This window comes from Vitis riparia, chromosome 14 (assembly GCF_004353265.1).
Source record: "Vitis riparia cultivar Riparia Gloire de Montpellier isolate 1030 chromosome 14, EGFV_Vit.rip_1.0, whole genome shotgun sequence".
In the NCBI taxonomy this organism is placed as follows: Eukaryota; Viridiplantae; Streptophyta; class Magnoliopsida; order Vitales; family Vitaceae; genus Vitis; species Vitis riparia.
Window position 1 is genome coordinate 14,799,131 of NC_048444.1, and position 9,394 is coordinate 14,808,524.

Sequence of the window (9,394 nt, forward strand, 5' to 3'; positions counted from 1 at the left end):
TTTCATGTTAAGAACCATGACTTTAAGTTCAAGCAAGGAAACAATCCTGTTTCCATCATAACCAGGTTTGCCTCTAAGAGCATGACCACAAGCGTTGGATCTGGAGCACTGTGCACCAGTCCCAAGGGTGAGACTACTCTCTTCCACTCTGATATGCTAGATAAGTCAAACTTCTTAATCCCTAAAAAGATCAAATGGAGTGAAGTTAAGTTTCCTGAAAATTGGCATTTTGCTAATGCCGTTCCAACCATAGAACAGAGATATGAAAGGATTGAACAGATTGTTCAATATCCTGACGGAGGAGGAGATCTGATTTTCTCAAACTCTTTCCATCATTTTAGCAGCCTTAGAGTTTCAGTTTATGAACCCTCTAGAGCTTCAAGCTCTTCTATCCCAGTTAGAACCACTAGGGAAGAAGAAGATTCCAATTCAGCAAATCGTAAGAATATTAAGCTAACAGGTGTTAGAAGTCACACCAACGTGGCCAGACCATTTTACACAGAGGAAAATGAGTCTACATAGGAATCACAACAGGATGAGTCCCCTGTTATGTCTCCTACTTATTCCTAGATGATTAACACTATAAGCCTAAGTGATGAGGACTTTGAGATCAACAAGGATCTCTTAAGAAAGGACTTCTATTTTGAAGTTAATAAGTAAAGGAAAGTTGGTTCTTTAGCACTGTCCCTAAAGACATTAGAACCCTCTACCAAGAACAATTCTATGCGTACTTAAGACAAGAAAAGAAAAACATTAAGTTTTGGATCTGGTTTGAACTTTTCAAACAAGAGGAATATCCAGACTATCCCTATAAGCGTGTTAATAACACCAAAATATGGGTTACTAGTGACAACACTGATAAGGTTAATACTAAGCCTTATGAATTCTCTAAGGAATTCCAGGAAAATCCCCAAATTAACCAAGCTTTTGTTGATAGGATTAACCAAAAGATTAAGGATAATCTTGTTGTCCCTTTGACAATTCAGCTTCCCCGGTTTGGTTGGTTTGGGGGATTAATTGATTGGATACGCCTCCTGCGTGTAAGGCTTAGCTTCCCGATTCACCGTGTAACTCCTCTTGCCCCTTACGGCCTATGCTACGTTTGCTTCTGGAACCGGTCTGAAATTGGCAACCTGGAGCGTGAGGTGATGACTTTTTAACCTTCTTTGTTACTGCGGGGGAGACTCGATCAACCAGATCGTTCTAGTTTCTCCGTTGCACTTGACCATCATCCACGGCCATACCTACTCTTCTGCGAGAGACCTCTTTCTTACTTAATAAATAGTGTAGATCTGATTAACGATCAGTTTCGCCATAATGCAATGGGGAAAGTTTTCTTTATTCATAGTAGGTACGACGACCTTGAATAGGGCGTGCCTTTTTTTTTTTTTGTACATTTTTTATGAGGAGTACTCTTGAATGTACTATACAGTAGGTCCTCATAAAAGAATCAATATGGTTAAGGGTGATATTAGTTCAGAAGAAGAGGCTGATGAACTAATCAAAATATTTGAGGAACCCCATAATCAAACTGTTTCAAAAAGTATCAACAATCTGGAAGCCTTTAAGACTAGGAATTATTATCCTAGACCTACCTTTCCTAATATGCAATTTGAGGAAAGAAACCTATATACTCAAGCTTCATACACCAGTGGTACTATCTATGAATGAAACATAGATGGTATGACCGAGTATAACATACTCACTAAGCTTCAAGAAATGACCATGGTTAGTATAGCCTATAAGTTAAACAATAGACTACCTGACCATGCTGTAGCTCAGACAATTGTTGCTGGGTTTATAGGACAACTTAGGGGTTGGTGGGATAACTATCTCACTTTTGATGATAGGAATAGTATCCTAAAAGCTTACAGGATTAATGAGAATAATGAATGATTACTACTCAAAAAGTGCTATTTCATAGCTTGTAATTAATCCTTTTAAACACTTTTGAGTAGTAGTTATTGCCTTTTAACCCAATTAACATGTTAAAGACCCTTGCAATCAATTCTAATCAAATTGTGTTAAGTTTTGGTGTTTTGATAGCTTTTTGATCACCAAAGCTTTATGAGATTGAGGAGAGTTATTTGAAGTCCTTTGCCTTAAGCAAATCCGGAATACAAGGAGGGGAAGCAAAGAGAAATTTGCCATGAAGCATTCTTGATGACAGTCATGTCAGCCACTTTTGGAGCACTTCCTGAAGTCCAATTTATGCATGCTATATGTCATTTTAAAGATTAGGAAGTCAACAATCCAATGCTTCAAATGGTATGCAATTCGGAGTTGAAATAAAGGAGTTACAACCATTGGAAGCTGATCACTCCAAGCTGAAGGAAGAATTTTGCACAGCGTTGCGAAATCACCCTTTTGTTGCGAAATGATTTCGCAGCCTTTTTGCACAGTGCTGTGGAATTCCCCTGAAGTTTCACGACGCGATGGAAGCCAAACACAGCAAGATGAAAGCCAACTTCGCAGCGCTGCGGGATCAGCCTTTTGCTGCGAAGTGATTTCGTAGCCCTTTTTGTGCGTCTGCGAAATCTCGCAGACCTCATTTTCACCTGCGAAATGGTCCTTAGTGCTTCCCGATATTTGTAACCGACACTGTGAGATATTTTTCATTAGATTTTTGTTGTTTAAATCCCCAAACTCTCCTTGTAAGCCACCAATTATAGGATTCCTTAGCTTTTAAGTTAGGAAAAAGGCTAAATATCCATGTAATAGCTATTAGTGTAATTTTCATATAAATAGAGCCGAAAGAGCCTGTTCTGAGGGTGACGAACCTTTTGTAAAAGTTTGAAAGAAAGTAAAATACAGAGCTTGAGCTCTACCTTACCTTCTCATTTTGATTGTACTTTTCATTTACTTAGTTATGCACTCTCTGAGGAAGTTTCCCCAGAGAATGAGTAACTAAACCTTCTAGTTCCTTGGAGTTAAGGTTGCCGGGAAAGGTTCCAAGTGCAAGAAGCAGAAGCTTTGTGGTTTCAGCTATGAATGAAGAGAAAGTGTGTCCCGTGAATGGTTTCTATGTTTTTAGTTAACCAAAAACACCTTGGAGTCACCTGGGCCAACACTTGGTAAGGCAAGTGATCTCTATCCATGGAGATACACTAGTTTACCCCTTGCGAGCCTCTGGGAGGTGACTTGAAGGTAGGATTTTCTAGAATTGCCAACACTTGGTAAGCTTTTGGACTCTAAGGAGACATCCATTAGTTATCTCTTGCGAGCTTGTGAAAGGAAGTCCAAGGTTAAAGATCACCTTGAATGGTAAAGGCCAAGTGAGAGGCTCAAACCATTGCAAGTTGCATCAGTGAGAGAGAATTAGAGCTGAAATCCAATTGAGGGGTGCATTTGTGCAACGTCGGTTAGAGAATTGACTTTATGTTAATTCTCTAATGCGAGGAAATGAACCAACTGACCAGAGTTATGTTTTTGCATGAGGAACCTCCCCTGTGAACCTAAATCTTCAAGGAATGTTTTTCTTCATAAGTAATTTCCAGTACTTGTTGTGCCGTTAGTCTAAATCTAAACATTTTTCAACCAAAGTTTGTGTTTTACTTCTTAAACTAACTTTGCAATGAAACAACACCAATTCACTTTGAATTGGTATCATTTTCAGTTTGAAAACCCTTCCCAGTGAACGATCCTAGAGCCACTATGCTATAGTAGCTTTGTCTTTGCTACCCTAGTTCATGGTGTAATAGGTTATAAATTTTGTTGATTACTCCCTCCATCAAGGAGCACCAGCTGGACACGAATCAGCTGATACACCAATTGGGCACGAATCAATGAAGTCGTTAAGGACAAAGATGACCAAGATATAGAGGATGCAGTGGCTACTCTAATCTATTATATATCCAAGCACTTCATTGGAGATCCTGCAAGAATTAAGGATAAGACTATAGATCTCTTAACCAATCTTAAGTGTCCTAAGCTTCATGAATTTAGATGGTATAAGGAAGTTTTTCTAACCAAAGTCATACTAAGGTTAGACTGTAACCAGTCTTTTCGGAAAGAAAAATTCATCTTAGGTTTACCTAAGCTTTTCTCTGAGAGAATTAGGATTAAGATAAGGGAACTATATAATGGTCAAATCCCTTATGATAAGCTAACCTATGGTGAGATTATAAGCATTGTCACAATTGAAGGGATTAAGTTGTGCAATGAATTCAAGCTTAAGCAACAAATGAAGAATGAACAAAAGATCTACAAGAATGAATTTGGGTCATTTTGTAGCCAATTTGGTTTCAGCCAAAAAGAAACTAAGCCTCCCTCTAAGCAATAAACAAACAGGAAGCCTAGCAAAGATAAGTTTAGAATGAATGAAACCAAGCATTCAAGACATGTCCAAAGAAGGATAAACAAAGAAGCCCAGAAAAGGGAAGAAGCCAATTTAGATTCCTAACCAATTATTTGTTTTAAGTGTGGCAAGATTGGCCACTATAAAAAAGATTGTAAGGTTAGACAAAAGATTAATAATCTTAATGTCTCAGAAGATTTTAAAAATATGCTCTGCGATGTCTTATTAAAAACCTCAGAATTTGAGTCAAGGACTAATTTAGATAATGAAGATGATATTAACCAACTAGATAGTAGGGTGAAGTTTCTAGCCAATCTTCTAGTGACCAAGAAGAGTGTATTAAGGGTAATTGTAATTGCTGTCCTAAGACCATAAATGTCATAAGCCAAGATCAAGAACTTGTCCTAGATATTTTAAAGAAAATTGAAGATGAAAAAACTAAGCAAAATCTTTATGAAGTGTTTAAGAAATCAGTTGTTAAGCCGAAAGCCAAGAAGACTATGAATCCTTATAACCTTAATGAAATCTCAAACAGGTTTGACCAGCAATCTCCCAAAGAAGTAAGCATTAAGGAACTTCATGATGAAGTTAGACAGTATAGGAAGGAAATTAAGGATTTAAGACAATTCACAAGTTTAGGTCTATCAGACCTCCAAGGACAAATCAATAGAATTGTTAATAACCAGGAAAACCTTGTGGATATTCCAGAATCTTCACAAGTTAATGATGATGAGATAAATGCTTTTTTGAATACTGTTAGTAGGGTTATCTTCCAGAGGTGGGAAGTCTCCCTTACTATAGTAGTCAAAGATTAATTTGTCTTTGACATTATTGCTTTGACTGATTCAAGTGCAGCTAAGAATTGCCTTCAAGAAGGTTTTGTACCTATTCAACTATGCGAAGAGACTAATCAGTCTCTATTTGGAGCCAATGGCAAAAGGCTTGCCATTAAGTATAAATTAACAGATGTTCATATCCGTAACCATGACATCTGTATTAAGAAAACCTTCATTTTTGTTAAGGACCTTCAGGAGAAAGCTCTTCTTGGAATCCCCCTTTTAAGCTCTATTTATCCCATGTGGGTAGATAACCAAGGTATAAGAACAAAGCCCTTTGATAAGGAAATTCTTTTTGAATTTGCTAATCCTGTTGAAAACATCACTCCTTGTGATCAAGAAATTAATCTTGTTGGAATAAATGTTTCACCTAAGATATTAGGTACCCAACTCATTCATAATCTCATCAAAAATGATATTTTAAGCATTTCTTTATGCATTTCAAAATCTCAAATTGATATTTTGAACCAAGGATTTTTAAGAGTTGTTTTCACATCTGCGAAAACAATTAAGTATATATTCTTTAAGTATGGTTTACCTGATAAGATTATTTTAAATCCTAATTTTCAAATTAAGTTTATTAAAGGAGAAAATTCCTTTCCTGATTACTCAACTCATGACATTTGCAGGGTTCACGAGACCATGGCCCCTAAGAAAAATACCCAAGCTCCTAACCCATAGAAATCTTAATCCAGTCAAGCTCTTTCTCCCCATAAAATGCTTTGGAGTCAACAAGTTGAATTTGAAGAAGAACCAAGGCTTCATTCTTCTAACCCTATGCCTAACAAGATGATGACCTTGTACTATGATCATTCGGATCCATCTAATCCAGTCAAGGCTACCCAATACCCAACTATCTCAAGGTCTCAAACCTTTAAGCAGGTTACTAAAGCTAATCTCTCTCAAAAGGAATTAGTATCAAGCTCTTCTTTTTCAAGTAAGCAAATTGTGGTGGCTATCAAACCCACACTCTTTCAGCAAAATCAAGATATCAACAAAAAGATTTAAATCAACCTCTTTTGGTTATCGAAAGAGAGTTTTTCTCTAAAAACCCCAAAGAAATTGCAACAAAAGTTTTTCATGAAAATTTTCATTATCCCTCTCGCGACCTTTTAAAAACAAGAGATTTTTATGAGGCAATCCTCATAGAAACTGGTTCTGTTAAAATTAAGCATAACGCTGATAAATTCAATAATTTGGATTTGGCATTTTCCACCTGCCACATCTATAAGATTCTCACTATTAAGTAATGAGGTGGAAATCCCAATTTCTCAAGGGAATTCTCTGAACCTTCAAAACCAAGGTTTTTTAACTATTGGGATTACCAGAGAGCATGGTTCAATGCTTTTCTGATCCAGAATAAGGACTTCCATCATTCATGGATGTTCTATTTTCCATCTAAAAATCAACTTTCATCATTCCCATTATGGTTTCACAATTGGTGAACTTATTTTGGTCCATCCATTAAGATTCTTCCTAAGCCCATCTTGGATGGCTTTGAGCTATTCAATAGTTCTTTTGTTATCCCTAGAGAACTTTCAACTTTTCCCCCTTTGTTATTATTTTTCAGTAAATTTAGCCTTACTTGGATAGTCTAGTGGGACTACATTATTATTGCAAATGAATCAATAGCCTTTCCAACTCTTGGAAGGACTTTTAAGACTAAATGGTGGGACGCTTTGAAAAATGATGCATCCCTGAAATCAGTTAAGCAATATTTCCTCAAGAACCCCACACAAGCTTCAGCTAGTAATGATATGTCACAGTTTCTTCTTAAGAAATAATAGCTCCAAGCCATGCTAGCAGTAGCAAAACCCCATCAATATTTCCAGAAAATCCTTGAAGAAGGAAGCTCAAGCTTTTCCCAAGAAAACTCTTATGCAGAATCTGATGATTCAACAAGTTACTTTTCCGACAATGGTGATGACTGTGAAGGTATTCTTCCTCCAATAAGAAAATCCAAGTAATCATCAGCCTTATGACTTTCCACCGGCAAGAATATTATCCAGCTAAGCAATATCAGCACCGAAAGCATCAAACATGTGATTCCACAGTCCAAAACAACTTGTTGGCTGTCTTCTCAGCCGAAAGTAAGATTCTCGGTGAATTTGTCTAAAGTGCTATAGTAGAAAGTGACTTTTACTGTTCATTTTTCACTGTTCACTATTCATGCACGAGATTATTATTCTCAAGCAGTTAGTAAAAAAACAAACAGTGCTTTGTCTCCTGATTGGTACTGTTCACTATTCACTATTCATTATTCATGCACGGGATTATTATTCTCAAGCAGTTAGTCAAAAAACAAACACTTAGCGGGAAATGAATTTGTGTTTTAACTCTTAATTGTTGATAAGTTAATTCTTTTTAATCCTTTCAAAGTCTTAAAGAATACTAGGAAGATTAAAAAGTAACCAACACACAAGATAAAATTTTTTTAACATAGAAAACCTCCACACAACATAAAGAGATAAAAAACCACAAGGTCAGAGACATAGCACCTTATGGAATCCTAGTTGGTCTCACTTCAACGCTTGAGGAGACATAGATATCTTTCATAACCCGACAAAAGTGTATGAAAATCTTCTTTGCGAGCTTTGAGAATATGAAGGAAAATAGGTTTTTCAAAATATTTGCATTTGACAAAACCCCCTATTAAGGTAGGGTATTTATATGATATAAATACCTAGTGGACTTAAATTAGGATTTCCAATATAAATCCAATTACAATGGTAAAATAAATGCAATTACAATTGTAGAATTAATCCAATTGTTCAAAATTGGAATTCTGTCAAGAACACTTGATAACCCTTACAAGTTTTTATAAAAACATTTTTGCTCAATTTTAAAAAAATTGTGTCCACTACAAGCCGTATATAAATCTTATTAGCCTTTCTTAGACCTTTCTATACTTACCTATGTCATTCCAGTTGATCACGTAACAACCTTGAGTCTTTAGTGGAGAGTAAGCTATATAATTTAGAAAAGTCCTATGCCAAAATGAATGAAACACAATTGGAAACTTAAATTACATAACCTAATGTACCAACACATATGACTAGGAAGAGATAAATGTTAGTAGAATCGAAATAACAGAAGATTTTCCAAGCTGTATTTGGGTTTGATTACATGAGAGAAATAAGAGAATATTAGATGATAAGGAATCTTCTAGAGTGTTAGTGACCATTCACATAGAGGAGTCAACAAGCTTCCATTCTTTCTATTGATCCATCTACTAGTTAACTAAAGTTGGTGTTTCTAGTTCATTATTTTGGAGCATAGTTGCATCTCGTCCACTATGGACAAACTCCTTTTTCAAAAATTTCATGTGAACCCACTTATACTTCTATAGAAGTAGGAATTGATCCAATCCTTGTTTGCACCAGTTACCGAGAATCCACCAACCAATCAATTTCTTACTTACCATGCATAGCTTAGTTGGATATTATCCCGGATATGATGAATCAACTCATGCGAAGACAACACACATTGTTAGCTCATGCGATGCATTTTGATTACTTTACTATCATTGTATAGTAGCTCCAATCCACTATCTCTAGTATTAAACCTTCCTTATCTCAATGTTGATAATTAAGATTACATAGAGGACATTCTCTCAATGGATATGATTGCATCTATGATTTTAGAGATAGTAGAGTTGCAAAGAGATGTTATCCCTACATTAAGAGTTCCATTTCCACCCTCACAAATGCAAATATAGCAACTACACCTATTGAGAGTGTGAGGGTGATCATGGAGACTTCTTCATAGTCATTAGGGCTTATTTTCATAGCATTCCAACATTTTCATCGAGGTTTGTTGCAATAGTTGTGTAGATCCTTCATTTTGTCCTCATAACACATGTTATTCATCATACTTGTTACCCTTCGCCTTACATTTTCATGTAGTATGCCCATATAATCCCCTATTGTTTAGTGGTTCATCTCACTCCTTGGTGGTTTGCCTATTACTCAGTTTGACACTAACTCTTTAGCTAGTTTTGCAGACCTTTTCAAGGGAGTTTTTAGATCCATAGTATAACCTTAGAGGTACATTAGGTCCCCTAAAAGTATTGATGTGATTGGAGCTTGCTTGAGCACTTTTCAATGGCTTGAAACTTTTTTTTTTTTTTAATCTTGTTTTGGCTTGTATTGGAGGTTTGATTAATTTCTTGACTGGTTGATACAACCCTTGATCAGTTAAGGCAAATAGTTGACTAGTTTATTGGGTTTTGCCTCTTTTGGATCTGTTTTAGCTCATTTTT